Source organism: Lepus europaeus, chromosome 19, assembly GCF_033115175.1.
Source record: "Lepus europaeus isolate LE1 chromosome 19, mLepTim1.pri, whole genome shotgun sequence".
Taxonomy (NCBI): domain Eukaryota; kingdom Metazoa; phylum Chordata; class Mammalia; order Lagomorpha; family Leporidae; genus Lepus; species Lepus europaeus.
The window spans coordinates 71,184,902-71,206,372 of NC_084845.1; the positions used below are offsets into that span (position 1 = coordinate 71,184,902).

General features: G+C 63.0%; 1 protein-coding gene across 10 annotated transcripts in view; it reads left to right on the forward strand.

Annotated features, from left to right (window-relative positions):
- The first annotated feature begins 4,281 nt into the window (after positions 1 to 4,281).
- The window catches only part of BANP (BTG3 associated nuclear protein), a 111,992-nt gene continuing 94,802 nt past the window's right edge, over positions 4,282 to 21,471 (forward strand). For all 10 annotated transcript variants that reach the window (XM_062176911.1, XM_062176913.1, XM_062176917.1 and 7 more), the window contains exon 1: positions 4,282 to 4,364. The gene's annotated coding sequence lies outside the window, so the exon portion shown is untranslated. The remainder of the gene's footprint in view (positions 4,365 to 21,471) is intronic.

Here is a 21,471-nt window from a genome sequence, read left to right on the forward strand (position 1 = left end):
CAGGGGGCGCAAGTCCAGGCTCCGGCCCTCACCCACGGGTCCAGGCTCCGGCCCTCACCCACAGGTCCAGGCTCCGGCCCTCACCCACAGGGGGCGCAGGTCTAGGCTCCGGCCCTCACCCACAGGTCCAGGCTCCGGCCCTCACCCACAGGTCCAGGCTCCAGGCCCTCACCCACGGGTCCAGGCTCCGGCCCTCACCCATGGGTCCAGGCTCCGGGCCCTCACCCACAGGGGGCGGTGATGCAGGCTCCGGCCCTCACCCACGGGTCCAGGCTCCTGCCCTCACCCACAGGTCCAGGCTCCGGGCCCTCACCCACAGGGGGTGGTGCTGCAGGCTCTGGGCCCTCACCCACAGGTCCAGGCTCCGGCCCTCACCCACGGGTCCAGGCTCCGGCCCTCACCCACGGGTCCAGGCTCCGGGCCCTCACCCACGGGTCCAGGCTCCGGCCCTCACCCACAGGGGGCGGTGCTGCAGGCTCCAGCCCTCACCTACAGGTCCAGGCTCCGGCCCTCACCCACAGGGGGCGGTGCTGTAGGCTCCGGCCCTCACCCACGGGTCCAGGCTCCGGGCCCTCACCCACAGGTCCAGGCTCTGGCCCCTCACCCACAGGGGGCGGTGCTGTAGGCTCTGGGCCCTCACCCACAGGTCCAGGCTCCGGCCCTCACCCACAGGTCCAGGCTCCGGCCCTCACCCACGGGTCCAGGCTCCGGCCCTCACCCACAGGTCCAGGCTCCGGCCCTCACCCACAGGGGGCGGTGCTGCAGGCTCCGGCCCTCACCCACAGGTCCAGGCTCCGGCCCTCACCCACAGGTCCAGGCTCCGGGCCCTCACCCACGGGTCCAGGCTCCGGCCCTCACCCACAGGGGGCGGTGCTGCAGGCTCCGGCCCTCACCCACAGGTCCAGGCTCCGGCCCTCACCCACAGGGGGCGGTGCTGTAGGCTCCGGCCCTCACCCACGGGTCCAGACTCCGGCCCTCACCCACAGGTCCAGGCTCTGGCCCCTCACCCACAGGTCCAGGCTCTGGCCCTCACCCACAGGGGGCGGTGCTGCAGGCTCCGGCCCTCACCCACAGGTCCAGGCTCCGGCCCTCACCCACAGGGGGCGCAAGTCCAGGCTCCGGCCCTCACCCACGGGTCCAGGCTCCGGCCCTCACCCACAGGTCCAGGCTCCAGCCCTCACCCACAGGGGGCGCAGGTCTAGGCTCCGGCCCTCACCCACGGGTCCAGGCTCCGGCCCTCACCCACAGGTCCAGGCTCCGGGCCCTCACCCACGGGTCCAGGCTCCGGCCCTCACCCACAGGGGGCGGTGCTGCAGGCTCCGGCCCTCACCCACAGGTCCAGGCTCCGGCCCTCACCCACAGGGGGCGGTGCTGTAGGCTCCGGCCCTCACCCACGGGTCCAGACTCCGGCCCTCACCCACAGGTCCAGGCTCTGGCCCCTCACCCACAGGTCCAGGCTCTGGCCCTCACCCACAGGGGGCGGTGCTGCAGGCTCCGGCCCTCACCCACAGGTCCAGGCTCCGGCCCTCACCCACAGGGGGCGCAAGTCCAGGCTCCGGCCCTCACCCACGGGTCCAGGCTCCGGCCCTCACCCACAGGTCCAGGCTCCAGCCCTCACCCACAGGGGGCGCAGGTCTAGGCTCCGGCCCTCACCCACGGGTCCAGGCTCCGGCCCTCACCCATGGGTCCAGGCTCCGGGCCCTCACCCACAGGGGGCGGTGCTGCAGGCTCTGGGCCCTCACCCACGGGTCCAGGCTCCGGCCCTCACCCACGGGTCCAGGCTCCGGGCCCTCACCCACAGGTCCAGGCTCCGGCCCTCACCCACAGGTCCAGGCTCCGGCCCTCACCCACGGGTCCAGGCTCCGGGCCCTCACCCACGGGTCCAGGCTCCGGGCCCTCACCCACGGGTCCAGGCTCCGGCCCTCACCCACAGGGGGCGGTGCTGTAGGCTCCGGCCCTCACCCACGGGTCCAGACTCCGGCCCTCACCCACAGGTCCAGGCTCTGGCCCCTCACCCACAGGTCCAGGCTCCGGCCCTCACCCACGGGTCCAGGCTCCGGCCCTCACCCACAGGGGGCGGTGCTGTAGGCTCCGGCCCTCACCCACAGGTCCAGGCTCCGGCTCTCACCCACAGGGGGCGCAAGTCCAGGCTCCGGCCCTCACCCACGGGTCCAGGCTCCGGCCCTCACCCACAGGTCCAGGCTCTGGCCCCTCACCCACAGGGGGCGGTGCTGCAGGCTCCGGGCCCTCACCCACAGGTCCAGGCTCCGGCCCCTCACCCACAGGTCCAGGCTCCGGCCCTCACCCACGGGTCCAGGCTCCAGGCCCTCACCCACAGGTCCAGGCTCCGGCCCCTCACCCACAGGGGGCGCAGGTCTAGGCTCCGGCCCTCACCCACAGGGGGCGCTGCTCCAGGCTCCGGCCCTCACCCACGGGTCCAGGCTCCGGCCCTCACCCAAGGTCCAGGCTCCGGCCCTCACCCACAGGGGGCGGTGCTGCAGGCTCCGGCCCCTCACCCACAGTCCAGGCTTTCCCAGGCGCCCGAGCTCCCTGAGGATCCCACGGTTTCGCCCCGACCTCCCCGGGGCCCCGGCCTTTCTCCAAGTGACCACTTCGGGGCGCAGACCGCCCGCTACCAAAGCGTCCCGGGCTCGGCCACCCAGGCTGGACAGCGCCTGTGGGGACGACCCAGTGGACAGCGGGCTCGTGGCCGGGTCTGTTTCTTGGGACCACCGTGGACCCAGCCCGCGACCCCGGGAGGCCCGGCTCGGTGGCCACGCGGATCCCCTAGGCCCGGCTCGGTGACCACGCGGACCCCCCCCCAGGCCCGGCTCGGTGACCACGCGGACCCCCCCAGGCCCGGCTCGGTGGCCACGCGGACCCCCCAGGCCCGGCTCGGTGACCACGCGGATCCCCTAGGCTCGGCTCGGTGACCACGCGGACCCCCCCCCGGGCCCGGCTCGGTGGCCACGCGGACCCCCCCGGGCCCGGCTCGGCGGCCACGCGGACCCCCCGGGCCCGGCTCGGCGGCCACGCGGACCCCCCAGGCCCGGCTCGGTGACCACGCGGACCCCCCCCCGGGCCCGGCTCGGCGGCCACGCGGATCCCCTAGGCCCGGCTCGGTGACCACGCGGACCCCCCCGGGCCCGGCTCGGTGACCACGCGGATCCCCTAGGCTCGGCTCGGTGACCACGCGGACCCCCCCCCCCCCGGGCCCGGCTCGGTGACCACGCGGAGCCCCCCGGGCTCGGCTCGGTGACCACGCGGACCCCCCCGGGCCCGGCTCGGTGACCACGCGGACCCCCCGGGGCCCGGCTCGGCGGCCACGCGGACCCCCGTGGGCGGCCTCAGCCCGGGACTCGGCTGCTCCCGGGACACGCGGGCTCCCAGTTCTGGAACTTTCCTGGCCCTCAGTGCGCTGTGCGCGCTGACCCGGGGTCTCCGCGGCCCGGACGGCGCCCTAGGGCACTTTTTTCAGCCATTTTTACTCATTTCTGTCTGTGGGGCAGGTCGGGGCGGGAGAGAACAGCGCTCAGCCGCGGAGGCTCCTCGGGTGGCCCAGTGGCCGGCGCCGCAGCGGGTCCGCCCCGCGGCCATCGCGGGCTGCCCGGGCGCCGTCCGGCGGGACCGCGGCGCACGCGGAGCAAAGCCACGCCCGGGCGGAAACGGACGCGGAACGGCTCCCGGCCCTCCGCGCAGACCCGCGTGGTCACGGACGCGCGCCACACCCCGGGGCGCCCCTCGGCACCGCCGCGCTCGCGGCTCCGGGACGGCGGAGCCCAGGCTCGGCCCTCCCAGGTAGGACCCGCGCAGCGCCCGCGGCACCTGAGTTGTCGGAACTACAATGCCCGGCAGCCCTCGGGGAGGAGGACGAGTCTGGTGGGACTACAAGTCCCGGCAGGCTAGGCGCAGACTGGAGGACTACGGCTCCCAGAATGCTCGGCTCATAACTGGCGCGATGCACCCTGGGACGTGTAGTCGTCGAGGGAAGCTAATTCCTGCAAATTATTTCGCAAGGACAACGCAGATTTTCCCCCGAAACGATTTTTCTATGGCTGGCAGGGAGTCGTGGGCACACGGCGAAGAAATCAGAGCAACCAGGGGCCGACGCTTCGGAGCGGGCGCGCGACGCCCGCGCATGCGCACCGCGATTCCCGCGGCCGAGCGCTCGTTCAGCAGGCCGCGGAGCCCTCAGCCCCGCCCCCGGCCCGCGCGCGGCCCAGGGAGTCTGCGCGGAGGGCGGAGGGCGCAGGCCGCGGGGAGGGGCTCGCGGCGCCTGCGCAGAGCGGCGGCTTCTCTCGCGAGGACGGACGCCATTATCGCAGCTCCCCGACAAACACCACGAGAATTCCGCAGCCCACACGGTAATTGCAGCTCCCGCAGCCGGTCGCGCCTCCGCCTCCCCCTTCCCGCGGGGCGAGAGCGAGAGCGAGAGCGAGATCTGCTCCCTCCCTCCGCCCTCCGCCCTCCGCCGGCCGGGCCGCAGCCTCGCCGCCCGCCCGCCGCCAACGGCCCCGGCGGCCGCCCCCGCGGGAAGCCCCGGCCCCGGCCCGGCCGCAGCGGAGCCGCGGGAGGCGCGGGAGGCCGGGCCGCCGTGGGCCGCCGTGGGCCGCCCGAGCCCCCGTGGGCGTGGGCCCGGCGGGACCCGGCGGCCGGTCGCGTCGCCGCGCGTTCGCTGGGCCGAGGGCAGCGGGGGAGGGGCGCCGGGCCCGGCGCGGGGGTCCTGGGCAGCCCGGCCACGCGCTCCGCGCGGGTCCGCGAGGGCCCCGTGGCCGTGCAGCCGAGCGCGGAGTCCGCGGCTTGTGTGTCAGGAGCAGGGCGGACGCGCGGGTCCGCGGTGCTGCCCGCGCCCGACCTGTGCCCGCGCCGCGCCCCCTCCTCTCTCCGCTCGGCGTTGTCCCCTGGGCGTGCGACCCCCGCGACCCGCTGCGGGCCGCTGGCCTGGTGACAGCGCGGCTCTGCGCGGGGGCCTGGGACGGGCGCCGGGGCTCCGGGTGTGGCGGGCAGGCGGGGGCTGCCGTCCGGGTTCCCTCCCAGCAGGTGTCGGTCAGGGGAAGGAGCCAGGGTCCGCTCAGCTCTCTTGCTGCTGTGTGTGTGTGTGTTTTTTTTTTTTTTAAGATTTATTTATTTATTTCAAAGTCAGAGACGGAGACGGAGGCCTGCCGTCCGCTGGTTCACTCCCCAGTTGCCTGTAATGGCCAGAATGTGCCGATCAGGCGCCTGGAGCGTCTTCCGGGTCTCCCATGCGGGGCCCAAGGACCTGCGCCATCCTCCACGGCTTCCCCAGGCCACAGCAGAGAGCGGGATCGGAAGTGGAGCAGCCGGGACTCGAACCGGCGCCCATGGGAGGCCGGCACTGCAGGCTCTGGCTTTACCCGCTGCACCACAGCGCCGGCCCCGCGTTCTGCTGTGTCTTGTTTTCTCTGACGTCACCTCTTTTTAAATTTTTAGATGCTGACTTGCTGTGGCTAATCCTCCCCAAGCGTTCCGACTGTGTGGGGGCCCCGGGATGGGGGCGTCTCTCCGTGGGGCTCTGGGGGGCTGAGCAGGACAATCAGCGGCTTGCAGGGATCTGCTCCACTTGGGTCTGGGAGGCGGAGCCCCAGGCAGGGCCCTCGCCGCTTTGGGGGCTCCTGGGTTTGGGTCCTAGCTGCCCACGGGGCCCTCTGAGCCTCGAGCCCACCCGTGTGCCCGGGTCGCTGCTTGCTGTGCCCCGAGCGGCTCCTCTCGCCGGCCTCCGTGTGTTCTCGAGGGACCGAGCTCTGGGTGCCCGGCGTGACCTGGACAGGAGTTGCACAGCCCGTTCTCAGAGGTAGCATGACACGGTCAGCAGGGCAGCACAGGCGACAGCTCACCGCCCCTGCGGCTGCTTCCGTGCTGCCGTGTGGGCGATGGCTCTGGCTCTGCAGCCCTGGAGAGACGCCAGGCCTCGCCGGGGAGGCCAGGACACCGCTACCGCCGAGTGCGAGGCTTCGCACAGCGGTCAGTGTCCCTCGGGCGGCACCTGGGGCAGCGTCCTGGGCGCTTAGCCAGTGGCCGCACACGGAAGCCGTGCACGGGCACAGCACCTGTGTGTGCCGGCCTTGCTGCCGGGGTGGCCCTGTGGCGCGGACACCTGCCTGTGGGAACCGGTGAGACTTGAGGCCCCGCCCAGGCCGAGCGGGGTCAGGGTTTGCAGCCGGTTCCAGCGGTGAGCGGCGGCGCTTCCTCGCTCCGGTGTGGGTTTGGTCAGCCCAGGCCTCGAGTGCCGCCGAGCAGGGCTCGTTAACTGCAGTTTCCACGCGTGACCTCCCACACGCGTCTGGTTGTCACGTCCCTGCTCTGATCCTGAGGGCTGTGCCAAAGCTCAGAGAACGTGGGAGTCAGAGGTGCTCATTGTGGTCGGGGGATCTGGGAATCCGCGCCGTCCCACGTCCCACAAGCTGTTCTGAAGTCCAGGGGTCAGGGAGGGAGAAACGGAGGCCCCGGGCTGTGGGGGGCAGCATGAGCACCTGGGGCACGCGGCCAGAGATGCCGGGGGAGGGAGGCGCGTCCCTTCGCAGACCCACCGTGCCGCGAGACCCCTGACCCGTGTTCCCTGGTGAAGGACAGGCGGGCACGGTGGGCGGGTGACTGGAGGTTAGAGCCCGGGCCTGGCACAAGCTCCCTGTGGTGGTGGTGCCGCCACCTGCTGGGGTGTCCTCGTGCTCTTCATCTGTGCTGTGGGATTGAGCTACGTCCGGCGGGAGGCCGCTGCAGGCACACCTGGAGGAAATGCGCGCCTTCCTGTTTGAAGACAAGACTTGGGGGGGCACGCGGTCAGGGTCCCGATGCGAATGTCTTGTGTTTAAAAGATCCTGTACTTGCGGTAAATAAAGATCCTTGTCTCACCTGTGTGCTGGTGGTAGAACTGGCGTCGTGAGCCCCGGGCAGAAGCGCTCACTCAGGCTGCCCTGCGCTCCTCGCTGGCCTGAGAGCCAGTGTCGTGTTTACTCCCCGGGCGGCGGTTTGCTTAGAGAAGTGCATGGCCTTCAGCCTTGCTGGTCACAAGGACCTGGGGCCTCTGGCGTCACAGGGGTGTGGACAGAGCCCCGTCCTGCAGTGCACAGGGGCGTGGGGCCGTGGACAGCCCCGTCCTGCAGTGCACAGGGGCGTGGGGCCGTGGACAGCCCCGTCCTGCAGTGCACAGGGGCGTGGGGCCGTGGACAGCCCCGTCCTGCAGTGCACAGGGACGTGGACATGGACAGCCCCGTCCTGCAGTGCACAGGGGCGTGGGGCCGTGGACAGCCCCGTCCTGCAGTGCACAGGGGCCGTGGACATGGACAGCCCCGTCCTGCAGTGCACAGGGGCGTGGACATGGACAGCCCCGTCCTGCAGTGCACAGGGGCGTGGACAGCCCCGTCCTGCAGTGCACAGGGACATGGACAGCCCCGTCCTGCAGTGCACAGGGACATGGACAGCCCCGTCCTGCAGTGCACAGGGGCGTGGACAGAGCCCCGTCCTGCAGTGCACAGGGGCGTGGACATGGACAGCCCCGTCCTGCAGTGCACAGGGGCGTGGACAGCCCCGTCCTGCAGTGCACAGGGACATGGACAGCCCCGTCCTGCAGTGCACAGGGGCGTGGACATGGACAGCCCCGTCCTGCAGTGCACGGGGGCGTAGACAGAGCCCCGTCCTGCAGTGCACAGGGGCGTGGACATGGACAGCCCCGTCCTGCAGTGCACAGGGGCGTGGACGTGGACAGCCCCGTCCTGCAGCACCACAGGGACGTGGACAGCCCCGTCCTGCAGTGCACGGGGGCGTGGACAGAGCCCTGTCCTGCAGCACCACAGGAGCATGGACAGAGCCCCCATCTGTCATGTCCTCGCCCTTGGGTCTGCAGCTGACGCCTTCGCCCCACCTCGTGTGCCGAGCCCGGCCTCTGCCTGCGGCTCTGCAGGGCGGGCAGTGAGCCCTCCGTGAATTCACCTGGAATCCGTCCCGTGCACGAGCAAGGTGCCGCTCAGTGCGGTGTCCCCGTGGGTCTGTCCCGAAACACACCCCAGGGAGAGCGGAACTCGCCAGCAGCCGCAGGTCCCTGTGGAACCAGCGCCCGTGGCTCAGCGTCTGTGGGTGCTCTGGACGTCAGCCACGTAGCCAAGCTCATGAGCCTGAAATACCGCCTCGTGGGGATGGACGTCTGTGTCTGTCCACAGTCAGGGTCTGGGCCATCCTGCTGCTCAGGCTTGGGTGGGTGGGTGGGCAGCGAGGTTTGCTTCTTCCCTGGGGAGGAGCACCCTGGAGAGGGAGCCCCCAGCCACCTGCGGGAGAGCAGTGTGGCCTGAGAGCCCAGCGTTAGTCCGAGGTTGTGGCCTAGTCGCCGAGGAGCTCAGAGGGTGGGGGGCGTGTCTGTGTAGCCTGCCCACTGCCCCATGTGGCCGTGTTCGCGTGCTTCATGTTGTCCAGAGTGAGTCCCGGAGAAAGTGAGCGGGCAGAAGGAGCTGGGAGGCCCTGGGCGGGCAAGGGCTCCTGGCCAGGTGGGCCGGGCAGCCCTGGACGGGCCCTGTCGTCGTAAAGTTGCAGGTTCTGCGTGGAGATGCTGTCGTGGCCTCCGGCTCCTTTCGTCAGCTTGGGGAGTCGCCCAGGAGCCTGGAGCAGAACTGAACTGTTAGGAGCCGGCAGTGGGTTTGGGTCCAACCAGGAGGAAACTCAGGGTGCCGTTGGCGGTTCCTCCGTGAACGTGGCCGAGGTCACCAGATGACACGGGGGGTCCTGCTGTCCTCAGGGCTGGGATGGGGGCAGCCTCTGCTGCACCACCCCTCCCCAGCGAGGCTCAGTGCTCCCCTGCAGAGCTGGCCCCACGCCACGGGGGTCCAGGCTGGGAGCCGCGAGCTGTGGGGCTGGGTGTGTGTGCCCTGCTGAACACGCTGACCTCCTTACAGCAGGACGCAGGGGACCACCCACTTTGACATTTTTTTAAAGAGTTATTTATTTACTTGAAAGCGTTACAGAGAGGCAGAGAGAGAGAAAATCCACTGGTTCACCCCCAAATGGCCATAGTGGCCAGAGCTGAGCCGATCTGAAGCCAGGAGCCAGGAGCTTCTCCCGGGCCCTGACATGGGATGCCGGCAGGCAGCAGGCCTTGGCTTTACCTCCAACTTTGTGAAATTTAACAAGTTCCTGCATTTTTTGTTTTTGTTTTTTTTTGGCCACGTGAGGGCTTTGGTGTTTATTTCAAATTATAATGCAGATTTACATGAGAAAGGCAGTCTTAGTGCAGGCAAGGGGGGGCCAGCTGAAGGGGGCGACCTGCTGCTTCCCCCTTGGGCTCTTAGGGACCCCTCCTCACTGCGCACTGACTCCCAAGTCCCTGCCTTCCCCTGCCCTGCCCTGGAGGTGGTTGGCGTCCACTAGCATTGGTAGGCTCCCCTCAGGAGGCCTGGTGGCCACCCCACTAGTGCTGCCCAGCTTCTCTGTGTCAGTCCCCAGACTGGAAAGATGGCAGGCGCACCTGGCTTTGGCCTGGGCCACCTCTGGGCCACTGAGGCCATCTGGAGAGTGGGCCAGCAGATGGAAGCCCCCCTCCCCCAACTCTGCCTTTTGGGAGAATAAAGTAAATCCTAAAGAAGAAGAAAAAAAGGAGCTGTGGTACAAGCCCCGGCGAGGACCCAGGAGCTGCAGCACACTGCTCCCCTCCTCTCCTCCCTCCCCTCCCCTCTCCCCTTCCCTCCCCTCTGCCCTTCCTCTCCCCTTCCCTCCCCTCTGCCCTTCCTCTCCCCTTCCCTCCCCTCTGCCCTTCCTCTCCCCTCTTCTCCCCTTTTCTTCTCTTTTTTCCTTTCCTCCCCTCCCCTCCTCTCCCCTCCCCTCTCCTTTTTTAAAGATTTATTTATTTGAAAGAGTTGCAGAGAGGAAGGGAGGGAGAGACCTTCCATCTGCTGGTTGACTCCACAACAGCTGGAACTAGGCCAGGCCAGAGCCAAGAGCTCCTTCCGGGTCTCCATGTGGGTGCTGGGTTGATGGTGGATTTCAGTGACGAAAACCCTCAAAGGCAGGGAGTCCACACTGTGTGGGGGGCCATTGGGGAAGAGAGGGCGGGCACAGCTTCACCCCTGCGCTGGTGCAGGTGAGGAGAGAGGGCAGGGGCAGCTTCTCCCCCCGGGGCTGGTGCAGGTGAGGAGAGAGGGCGGGCACAGCTTCACCCCTGTGCTGGTGCAGGTGAGGAGAGAGGGTGGGCACAGCCTCACCCCTGCACTGTGCAGGCTCGGGGCACCGAGGATGCTGTTCCGTGAACTGCACAGCTCCGCCCTGCCCTGCTGCCCGTCTCCGCCTCGGTCGTGTCTCAGCCTCCTTTAGCAGACAGCTGTCTGGTTTTGCTGACGCTGTTGAGTCCTAATGTCTCCTGTGGAGTGGCTGTGTGGCAGGCATTTGATTGCCTGTCTAGGGTCCAGCCCTCTGGTCTCCGGCTTCCGGGGCAGGGTCGGCTCTCCTGAGTGTGCCTCCTGACCTCGTTTGATCGCAGCTTGAAGTGGAGCGGTGGGTTAAAGCCCTGGCCTGCAGCGCCGGCATCCCATGTGGGCACTGGTTCGAGTCCCAGCTGCTCTGCTGTTGATCCGGCTTCCGGCTAGTGCACCTGGGAAAGCCGTGGCAGACGGCCCAGGTCCTTGGGCCCCTGCACCGCATGGGAGCCCCGGAAGAAGCTCCTGGCTTCGGATCGGCGCAGCTCTGGCCGTTGCGGCCATTTGCGAAAGACCAGCAGATGGAAGACCTCTCTCTCTCTGTCTCCGTCTCTGTCTCTACCTCTGTAACACTACTTTCCAAATAAATAAAATAATTCTTAAAAAAAAGAAAAGAGCATCTTGAGAGAGAAGCTGCCTCGCGCTGGGTCAGCACGAAGACCATGAACCGAGGGGGCCATAGCCTGTCTGTTCGCTGCCACTGAGGCACACGCACTGTGGGGCGGCCGTGCCTGGGCTGCGGGCTGTGGGTCTGTGGCCAGCCCCTGCTGGACCCGCGTGGACAAGGCTGCGTGGGCGTGGTGGGCTGACTTGCTGGATGTGGGCTGCGCGGGTGTGGTGTGACACAGCCGGGGAGCCGTGACCCTGCGTTTCCCTCCAGTCATCACCCGTTTCTGGTGGCATCGGGTTAGGAGTTGGTTTTCCTTTGAGTCTGTGTTGCCGGCTGGCATTAGAGTTCTGTTTGTGTGGAATTGAGGTGCGAAGAGGTGGTGAGGACCCTGGTGCCTTCCCTCTCGACAGCCCTCCCCCCCCACCCCGCTTTGCAGAGTTTGGGAAGGAAAGGAGGGATGGATGCATGGGGGGGAGGGGTTCCTGTCTGTGGAGGGAACTGGGCGATGCCAGCGCCCAGACTTGAGGAGGGGGGACGAGAGAAGGCGCTGTGGTGTGGGGTAGGCTGGCCCTGGGAGTGCTCTGCCCCGTCCCTGTCTTCACGGCCCCCGCCCGGTTCTTTAGGGAATGCTGGTGGCTCGTGCTTCTGCCGCTGTGCCGTCGTGCATCTGCACGGTGCGCGGGGCGCAGAGGCTCAGCCAGCCGCTGTCCGGCATTGTGAGGTTTGGCACAGCTGCTTGGCGTCTCAGGGAAGTGGCTTTGCTCATGCACAGGTATTGCAGACTGCGACAGATTCATTCCTGCACAATGTTTAATTCTGATGCTTCAGTGCCACTTTACTGAGAATTATACATTTTTGTAAAGATGTATTTCTTTATTTGAAAGTCAGTTTCAAAGAGAGAGAAGGAGAGGTGGGGGGCGGGGTCTTCCATCTGATGGTTCACTGCCCAATTGGCCACAACAGCCAGAGCTGCGCTGATCCGAAGCCAGGAGCCAGGAGCTTCTTCCAGGTCTCCCACACGGGTGCAGGGGCCCAAGGACTTGGGCCATCTTCTGCTGCTTTCTCAGGCCACAGCAGAGAGCTGGATTGGAAGTGGAGCAGCTGGGTCTCAAACCGGCGCCCATATGGGATGCTGGCACTTCAGGCCAGGGTGTTAACCCACTGTGCCACAGCGCGGGCCCTAAGAATTATAAATTCTTTTAAATGATTGTAGACAGTTTGCCATGTTGAATATGAGTTTTGTTTTGTTTTGTTTTTTTTACAGATTTTATATGAGAGGTAGTTACATACAAAGAGGGAGAGACAGAAAAGGCTCGCCGGCCCGCATGGCACTGTGGCCCTGGGGTTGACCTGCACGACTCAGTGTTTCCAGGTGCCCGAGTGGGGTCACAGTGGCAAAGTGCAGAAGCTCTTTGCTTTCCACGTTGCAGCTTTGGAGGAGCAAAGCGCCTGCTGGTGTCACAGGAGACAATGTCTACCGGGAAGATGATCCTAAATGCTCTTCCCTTTTCCCACTGCACCCCCGCATGGCTGGCCTTCCCTCCCGTGCGCCAACCAGGACAGCGTGTCACCGGGAGCCGAGCGGACCCCAGGGAGCCTGGCTTTGCAGAGTTTGGAGACCTGTAACAGAGCTCTCTGCTCACTAAGGTTTTGGAGACTTCAGTTATATTTCTTTCTTTTTAAATTTTTAAAAATATTTACTTATTTATTTGAAAGACTGAGTTACAAAGAGCCAGAGGAAGAGAGAGAGAGGCCTTCCATCGCTGGTTGACTCCCCAAATGGCCGCAATGGCTGGAGCTGTGCCGATCCGAAGCCAGGAGTTTCTTCTGGGTCTCCCACAGAGGTACTGGGGCCCAAGGACTTGGGCCATCACCCTCCACTGCTTTCCCAGGCCATAGTGGAGAGCTGGATCAGAAGTGGAGCAGACGGGTCTCGTACCTGCAGTCATATTGGGTGCCTGCACTGCAGGTGGTGGCTTTACCTTGTCTCTTCAAAGAGATTTATGTATATTTTTTTAAAGAATTTATTTATTTATTTGAAAGTCAGTTACGCAGAGAGAGAGAGAGGTCTTCCATCCGATGGTTCACTCCCCAGTTGGCTGCAATGGCTGGGGCTGCGCCGATCCGAAGCCAGGAGCCAGAGCTTCTTCCAGGTCTCCCACTCGGGTCCAGGGGCCCAAGGACTTGGGCCATCTTCTGCTGCTTTCCCAGGCCATAGCAGAGAGCTGGATTGGAAGTGGAGCAGCTGGATCTCAAACCCGTGCCCATATGGGATGCCAGCGCTTCAGGCCAAGGCATTAACCCACTGCACCACAGCACCAGCCCCAAGATTTGTATTTTGAAAAGCATGAATGAAAGTGAAAAGTTTTATTTTTTTATTTTCATTTTTTAAAAGATTTATTTATTTGATTGGCAGAGTTACAGAGAGGGCGGGGCTGGGGAGAGATATGTTAAATCTGCTGATTCACCCCCCAAATGGCCACAATGGCTGGGGATGGGCCAGGGCATAGCTAGGAGCCTGGAACTCCATCTGGGTCTCCCACGTGGGTGCAGAGGCCCAAGCACTTGAGCTATGTTTCGCTGCTTTCAGGCAGTTGAGTTGGAACTGGAACATCTGGGACTCAAACCAGCTCCCATATGAGATGCCGATGCTGCAGGTGGCAACTTAACACTCTCACCACGGTGCTAGCCCCAAAAATGGCAAAACAATTTTTAAAGATTTATTTATTTGAAAGGCAGAGACAGAGAAAGAGAGAGAGAGAGAGGTCTCTGTCCACTGGCTCACTCCCCAACTGGCTGCATCGGGAGGAGCTGAGCTGATTGAAGCCATAACCAGGAGCTGCTTCTGGGTCTCCCACGTGGGTGCAGGGGCCCAAGGACTTGGGCCATCCTCTGCTGCTTTCCCAAGCCATAGCAGAGAGCTGGATCAGAAGTGGAGCAGCTGGGACTTGAACTGGCGCTGCTATGGGATGCTGCCACTGCAGGTGGCGGCTTTATCCACTACGCCACAGCACCAGCCCCCAAAAGTGGCAAATTTAATCATGTTAGCATAGCGTAAGGGGAAGGATCCAACCTGGGGGCTGGTTTGATGTTTTTCTCCTGATGGGACAAATTCCCAGGCTGCCCTGGGAAGATGCAGTGTCGCCCGCGTTGGCCCGGAGGAGAGGGAGCCCCCGGAAAGGGTTTCCCCGGCCGTGTGCAGCCCTGTGCTCTCTCCCTCAGTTGCTCTCTGTGCTCCCCCAGGCTGATGATAGGGGAAAGGTGAGCGGAATCTTCCCACACCTCAGCTTGTACAGGTTCTCCTCGGCTTCCTTCATGCTGGTGTTCTGCTTGTTTCCTTGTTTGGCGACCGCTCTCACGTCCTAGAGCTCGCTCATTCCCCGGCATCTCCTTGTTTCTGGGGAGGCAGCTTTTTAACAGTCCTGCGTGGTCACTTCTTCCAGGGGAAGTGAAGTGAAGTGGCTGTCCGATCTTTCGGTCTTGTGCACTGCACAGTCCAGCGCAGGCGGGCTGAGTCCTTGAAGGGGGAGCCGCCCGGACTGAGGACTGCCCGCGGGGGTGGGGACGGGGGCGGCATGGCCCTTCCTCCCTGTGCTGTGTTCGCAGCCGCTGTTCTGTGCAGTTGTGTAGGTCCCAGTTCTTTTTTTTTCTTTCTAAGATTTTATTTATTTGAGAGGCAGAGTTAAAGACAGAGATGGAGAGAGACAGAGACAAAGGTCTTCTGTCCGCTGTTCACTCCCCAATTGGCTGCAACGGCTGGAGCTGGGCTGATCCAAAGCCAGGAGCCACAAGTTTCTTCCGGGTCTCCTGCATGGGTGCAGGGGCCCAAGGACGTGGGCCGTCTTCCACTGCTTTCCCAGGCCACAGCAGAGAGCTGGATGGGAAGAGGAGCAGCCGGAACTCAAACTGGTACCTGTATGGGATGCCAGCACTGTAGGCAGAGGATTAACCTGCGCTGCGGCGCTGGCCCTTGGGTCCCAGTTTTTGTTCAGGGTCGCGTCTGCCTTGTGCTTTTTGCCAGTGGTGAGTGCGTACGTCCAGCCCACGTTGTTTGCATCCATAGAGTGAGGTGGTTGTGGCACAACCCAGTTCCCAGGACCATTTCAGGGAGTGTGACAGGGCTGTGCCGGTGTTTTCCCAGGGCTGTGGGACAGTCCCTGTGCCCGGTAAGTGCTTCTAGGGAGCCCAGTCCCCACCTAGGTGGCTGGACATCAGGACGGCGTGCAGTGCTCCATGTGGAAATGACCTCATCTGAGTAACTGTGTGCCTCCTCTTCAGGGTGATGGAAGAAGCAGCTGTATGGGGCAGCACTGCGGCGCTGCGGGTAAAGCTGCCGCCTGCAGTGCCAGCACCACATATGGGCGCTGGTCGAATCCCGGCTGCTCCACTCTGATCCAGCTCTCTGCTGTGGCCTGGGAAGGCAGTGGAGGATGGCCCAAGTCCTTGGGCCCCTGCACCCATGTGGGAAGACCTGGAGGAAGCTCCTGGCTCCTGGCTTCGGATCTGCACAGCTTCGGCCGTTGCGGCCAATTGGGGAGTGAACCATCAGACCTCTCTCTCTGTCTCTGCTTCTCTCTCTGTGTAACTCTGACTTTCAGATCAATCAGTCAGCCAATCAGTCTTAAAAAAAAAAAAAAAAACAGCTCCATGAAGAATTCCTGAAGATGATGCAGGAAGCCCACCGCACTGTAATATCTCTAGTGGTGGTTCGGACAGGACCAGGGCAGCCCATGCGAAGAGCATCTGTCTGTCTATTTCCACCTTGGTCTTACAGATAATGAGAGTTGGTAATCTGTGGCCTTACTCAGTCCTAGCCTTTACTGCTAGAGTCAAGTTTTGCTCTAAATTTTTTAAAAAGATTTATTTATTTAAAAGTCATGGCCGGCGCCATGGCTCAATAGGCTAATCCTCCGCCTTGTGGCGCCGGCACACCGGGTTCTAGTCCCGGTTGGGGCGCCGGATTCTGTCTCTGTTGCCCCTCTTCCAGGCCAGCTCTCTGCTGTGGCCCGGGAGTGCAGTGGAGGATGGCCCAATTGCTTGGGCCCTGCACCCCATGGGAGACCAGGAGAAGCACCTGGCTTCTGCCTTTGGATCGGTGCGGTGTGCCGGCTGCAGCGCAGCGGCCATTGGAGGGTGAACCAATGACAAAGGAAGACCTTTCTCTCTGTCTCTCTCTCTCACTGTCCACTCTGCCTGTCAAAAAAAAAAAAAAAAATTAAAAAAAAGATTTATTTATTTGAAAGTCAGAGTTACACAGAGAAGGAGCATCAGAGAGAGGTCTTCCATCTGCTGGTTCACTCCCCAATTGGCCACAATGGCTGGAGCTGCGCCAATCCGAAGCCAGGAGCCAGGAGCTTCTTCCAGGTCTCCCACGCAGGTCCAGGGGCCCAAGGACTTGGGCCATCTTCTACTGCTTTCCCAGGACATAGCAGAGAGCTGGATCAGGAGTGGAGCAGCTGAGTCTCAAACCGGTGTGCATATGGGATGCCGGTGTTGCAGGCCAGGACGTTAACCCAGAGCTGTGGCGCCGGCCCCCAGAGCAGGATCTTTGTGGATGGAGGGAGTGGAGAGCCATTCAGGACTGAGAGTTTTGGCCTGAGCAGCAGGAAGTGGGTGTTGGAAGGCCTGGAAGAGGCAGGCTGGTTTGGGGTGCGTAGCAGGGCTTCCGTTTGGATGAGTTAAAACTGAGAGGAGACCCCAAGAAAGGTGTCCAGGAGAGCTTCCAGCGAGGGCCGAGTGGGACGGGATCTGTGACGTCAGCGTCAGCTCGCGTCCCAGGCCGCTGGACTGATGAGCTGTGGAGCTCAGCTCTGACCTGTGTCTGGCGTCCAGGCAGGGAGTGGGTGTGGGGCCAGCCCGGTGCTGGCCCAGCCTCTTGGGCCCTGTGGGGGCAGGGTGCCCCGAGTGGCTGGGCTGGGGCACTTAGGGTGGAGAGGAGGGCAGGTCTGATGGGCTGGGTCCTGGGGTGCAGAGCGGAAAGGGGACAGTCTGCACAGGCCCTTTGGAGAATGTCAAACTGAAGAGGGCCAGAGAAGTGGGAAACGGGAGTGTGGCAGCCTGAGGTGCCTGGACGCTCCCCAGCTGCAGGCTGGCGACCAACGGCAGCCCCTGAGGGGCTGGTGACTGGAACTTGGAGGGATGACCGGGAGCGTTTGGAGTTCCTGGGGAGAGGCGGGGGGGGGAGGCTGCCTGGGGCTGGCAGCGCCTGGGTGGACTGGCCTGACTCAGAGGCGCTCTTGTCCGCTCTGCTGGGCCATGGAGCCCTATGGGTGTTGGGCCGGGGGATGGACCTAAAGCAGGCTGGTTTTGTCGGTGCACGTCAGACTGTGTTCCACAGGTGACTAGGGAACAGCAGTCCCTTGGGCTCAGTTATTTGTGCTCGCTGTGTTGTGTGTTTACACACACACGCCTGCACATACGTGAGTGAGCAGGAGGCTGGGCTGGTCCTGTGGGCATTGTCCTTACGTTCCACAGCTTCTGTTTCTTCCTTTCTGAGATGTAAAATCTGGGGCCTTTCCGTCATGGTTCCTGTGTCTGGGGCCTTTCCGTCATGGTTCCTGTGTCTGGGGCCTTTCCGTCATGGTTCCTGTGTCTGGGGCCTTTCCGTCATGGTTCCTGTGGCTCAGCCCCTCCTGTCCACGCTGCTGGCTGCCCAGTGCTTTGCAGCGAGGTGCACCTTGCCGTCCCATTCACACTTGGGGCTCCACGGTGCTTTGGGCTGGGGCGTGTGCCTTGGTGGTCCTCACTGATGGCTCCGTGGTGCTCTGGGGGGGGGCCTTGCTGGTCCACACTGATGGCTCCGTGGTGTTCTGGGGGGGGCATTGCTGGTCCACACTGATGGCTCTGTGGTGTTCTGGGGGGGCCTTGCTGGTCCACACTGATGGCTCCGTGGTGTTCTGGGGGGGGCATTGCTGGTCCACACTGATGGCTCCGTGGTGTTCTGGGGGGGGCATTGCTGGTCCACACTGATGGCTCCGTGGTGTTCTGGGGGGGCTTGGTGGTCCTCACTGGTGGCTCCGTGGTGCTCTGAGGAGGGGGGCCTTGCTGGTCCACACTGATGGCTCCGTGGTGCTCTGGGGGGGGGGCCTTGCTGGTCCACACTGATGGCTCCGTGGTGTTCTGGGGGGGTATTGCTGGTCCTCACTGATGGCTCCATGGTGTTCTGGGGGGGCATTGCTGGTCCACACTGATGGCTCCGTGGTGCTCTGGGGGGGGGGCATTGCTGGTCCACACTGATGGCTCCGTGGTGTTCTGGGGGGGGCATTGCTGGTCCACACTGATGGCTCCGTGGTGTTCTGGGGGGGGCTTGGTGGTCCACACTGATGGCTCCGTGGTGCTCTGGGGGGCGCCTTGCTGCTTGTCTCCCCTGCTGTTGAGCTTCTGGCTTGGGAGGCTCTTTTCCGTTGCACCCTGGAAGGCCCTGGTTCCCAGGAGCACTGTGGTGAGTGACGTCAGTGAATGTTAGTCTCACCAGCTGTTTTCTTGTATTAATGCTGGACTCTCCCTAGGACTTCTGAGAAATGGCAAATTTAATTTTCCAGAATGACAACCACATGCATCAGGCTGTTCAGTTCTCTTGGGCTTGTTGCCCCAGCCTTTTCTGTTGCAGCCTTCACTGTTGGCGCTCTCCTGGCTACAGAGTCCTCTGTGTAACGCGTGGGTCGTGTGTGGTGTCCTCAGTGGGAGGGGGCCTGGAGTCAGGGTTGTAGGGTGACTTCTCGCGATTTTCCTGAGCCCCTCAGAGCTTTCAGCAGCCAGGAGCAGCTTCGGTGGGGCCTTTGCCGAGCTTTGCCGGGCTCGTGAGAACAGCCTGTGGGGTGGCGCCTGTGGGCCTGGCTGTCTGTGAACACGCTGCAGGGCACAGCTCCTGGGGAAGTCTGGCTGCGCTAGGCGAACCCCAGGAAGCCAGGTGATTGGTCACTTCCTTGCCTGGGAGGAGGCCCGAGGCAGGCGGCTGAGGGCCCGCGGGCCGCTCCTTGCTTCCAGCTCCCTTGCCTGCTCTGCCCGCCCGCCGCGAGGCCTGGAGTCCGGCCAGGGGCACAAAGGAGCACGAGGGCCACATGCTGGTCCTCCAGCAGGCTTCCCAGAAGCTGCCGTGTGCCGTGGGCGCTATGTGTCGCTGGCTGGAGCTTGCTGGCCCCACGTGTCCCTGTCAGGTAGGGCTCCTCACTGGTGTTTGCGAAACTTTGCACGGTTTTGTTGGTGCCTTTTTCTGGAGAAGGGTCTGTAGAGTTTTGGTTAATTTGTCATTTTAATCAGGTTTTGAAAGCAGTCTGTGTGCCTAGCATGTTTTGAGCCTGAGCCCAGGAGTGTAGAGGTGAGGTGGGCAGTCCTGCCCGACTCAGCGCCACTGCCTTCATTAAGAAATTGTTTTAGGAGCTGGTGCTGTGTCGTAGCGGGTAAAGCCACCACCTGCAATGCTGGCATCCTCTGTGGGTGCCGGTGTGAGTCCCAGGTGCTCCACTTAGGATGCGTTTCCCTGCTAACACCTGAGAAAGCAGCGGAGGATGGCCCAAGTGCTTGGACCCCTCCACCCACATGGGAGATCTGGAAGAAGCTCCTGGATTTTGGCTTCAGCCTGGCCCAGCCCCAGCTGTTGCGGCCATCTGGGGAGTGAACCAACGGATGGAAGACCCTGCTCTCTCTCTGCCTCTCTCTTTCTCTAACTCTGCCTTTAAAATAAATAAAAATAAATCTTTTTAAAAAGTTTTCTTTTTTTTTTTTAAATCCATCTGATAATCTTTGCTTTGGGCTGTAAATTTGGAAACAGAAGATTGAGTTTGTGGCGGCCGTTGTGTTGCTCTTCACACTGACTCCCTCGGCGCTTGTCTTCAGAGCTGTAGATTCCGTGTGCTTCCTAGGCCTGCGGGTGGTTGGGTTTCTGTCTGCAGCTCCCTGAGCACTTCCTAAGGTGGGAGGGGGAGGAATTGCCAATGTCGATCTCAGGTGCCTGCGTTTGAAAGGTTAAAGTACATTACCGAAGCTGGAATTGAGACTTGCCCTGTATCTCCTTGTCTGATGAGTTTTTGGAAGTATAAAATTTATTTTGCAAACCTTATTCACGGGGTAGAGGTAACGCTGTACTCATTGGTTCACCCTCCACATGCTGGTAGAGGCCAAAGCAGGAGTGGGGTGCTCAGTCTGGATGTCCCTCGTGGCTAGCAGGAGCCCACTACCTGAGCCGGCAGCATGGCTGCCTCCCAGGGTCTGTGTTGGCAGGAAGCCGGAGTCAGGAGCCAGAGCAGAGAGTGAAGCCCAGGTACTCTGCTGTGGGACACAGGCATCTCAGCCAGGATTTTTATTTTTGCAAAGATGATAAATACACACTACGAAAATGTAAAATATAAAAGACTGAAAATGAAAAAACGTCCCTCTTACCGTCCCAGTCTGTTGGCATTTGTGTGTGATTTAACCTAGAAATATTCTGTTTCAAGATTTACTCATTTATTTAAAGGCAGAGTTACAGAGAGAGGAGAGATGCAGAGAGATCTTCCGTCTGCTGTGCCTCTCCCCAAGTGGCCGCCACGGCCCAGGCAAGCCCTGGTTTCCTTTGGTGAGCCTTGGCATCGCAGCACCACGGCTGGGCTGTGTGTGCTGCTGCTGCACTGAGTGTGGTTCCCGTACCTTCTCTGTGGACAGAGCTAGCGAGTGCATAGACACGCGCCACACACGCTCACGTGCCCGAGGTCACACTCTCCGTGCAGGTCTGTGACTCCTAGGGCTGCCCTCTGGGTTCTTGACAGCAGCGAGGTGCAGGGGGCGTCCCGGTACTGTGCCGGCTCTCGGGACGCCCCCAGGCCTTCAGCGCATGCCCACGCTGTTCCTGAGGCTGGCTGTCCGCTCCAGCCTTCCCCGTCTGAACACTGCCTGGGATCTTGTCGTCCGAGCACAGAGCCAGGCGTCCATACCACCCCTCCTGCTCCTTGTAGCCTGAGTTTCTTAGCAGAGATTGTGTCCGGATATGAAATACTTGGCTCGCGTTTTTCCCTTGAGCATCTGAGATACGTTAATCCGTGTCCTTCTGCTGAAGTTCAGTTTTCTTTCCCCTGTGAATCACTGGTCCTTTGCCTGGAGGTCTACGGGGTTCTCCGCGACACTTGGGTTCAGAAGCGCCCTCCGGTGGCCCTAGGGCCGTTTTCCTGCCCCGGCTCTCCGTGCTGAGGGTGCGCCCGGTCCCGGGTTGAGCCTGTGGGCAGGCCGCCTCTAACCTGTCCGCTGGGCTGCTTGTGCTGAAGTCTCCGCTCTCATTTCGTTTTGTTCCGAACTTTCCCCTCATCCTGCCGTCTAGCTTTCCTTACGGCACTGAGTGTGACGTCTGTTTATGCTTGGGTTCCTTCCGGCTTGGTCTTTCTGAACGATGTTTCTTCTGTTTCTGGCCCTTGCTGCGTTCTGTCCCTTCACTCCTGGGTGTCTCTGAAGCTGCCGATGGCCGCGGCTGTGCCACAGCTCTGCAGCTCCGCCTGTCTGAAGGCTCGGGCAGGCCCCAGCTCCCCGGCGCGCCTCTTCCTAGCTTCGATGGTCTGCAGCGACTTTCTGTGCGCTTCGTTCTCTTCCAGTGTCTACTGCCTGTTGTAATTTGCTCCTTTATATGTGAATAAAGTCCGCGTGAACACTCTTCCTGATCCAGCCGCGCCGCTCTTTCAGCCTGCTCGCAGAGCTCGCGCCCCC